The sequence below is a fragment of the Gossypium arboreum genome, chromosome 12 (genome assembly GCF_025698485.1).
Source record: "Gossypium arboreum isolate Shixiya-1 chromosome 12, ASM2569848v2, whole genome shotgun sequence".
In the NCBI taxonomy this organism is placed as follows: Eukaryota; Viridiplantae; Streptophyta; class Magnoliopsida; order Malvales; family Malvaceae; genus Gossypium; species Gossypium arboreum.
In genome coordinates, this window is record NC_069081.1 from 68,171,796 (window position 1) to 68,172,403 (window position 608).

General features: G+C 39.6%; 1 non-coding gene across 1 annotated transcript; it reads left to right on the plus strand.

Moving 5' to 3' along the window:
* Nucleotides 1-263: 263 nt before the first annotated feature.
* Nucleotides 264-370, plus strand: LOC128286130 (small nucleolar RNA R71). The gene has a single exon (XR_008276675.1). It is a non-coding gene; the product is annotated as a small nucleolar RNA R71 (small nucleolar RNA).
* The last annotated feature ends 238 nt before the right edge of the window (nt 371-608 follow it).

Sequence of the window (608 nt, forward strand, 5' to 3'; positions counted from 1 at the left end):
GAAAACCATCAATCTTTTTCTTTAAGAGTTCTACCTGATTAGAGAGCATGGTGACCAAATCGACGTTATAAACACTGGCTGTTTTCATTGGCTTTATCCTCATGACTTGCCACTGATAGTTACTCAGTGACATCTCCTCTATAAACTCATAGGCATCTTCTAGTGTTTTATTGTTGATGGTTCCGCCCGCCGCTGCGTCAACCATTTGCCGAGTCGAAGGATTCAGACCATTGTGAAATGTTTGTACTTGGAGCCAAAGCGGTAACCCATGGTGAGGGCATCTTCTTAAGAGGTCATTGTATCTCTCCCATGCATCGTAGAGTGTTTCTAAATCCATCTGCACAAAAGAAGAGATATCATTACGTAATTTAGCCGTTTTAGCCGGCGAAAAATATTTTAGTAAAAATTTTTCAGTTATTTGTTCCCAAGTAGTAATTGACCCTCGTGGTAATGAGTTCAACCTCTGTTTAGCTTTGTTCCTCAATGAAAAGGGAAACAACCGAAGACGAATGGCATCATCAGAAACGCCATTGATTTTAAATGTATCACAAAATTCTAGAAAATTTGCTAAGTGAGCGTTGGGATCTTCATCCTGCAAACCATCAAAT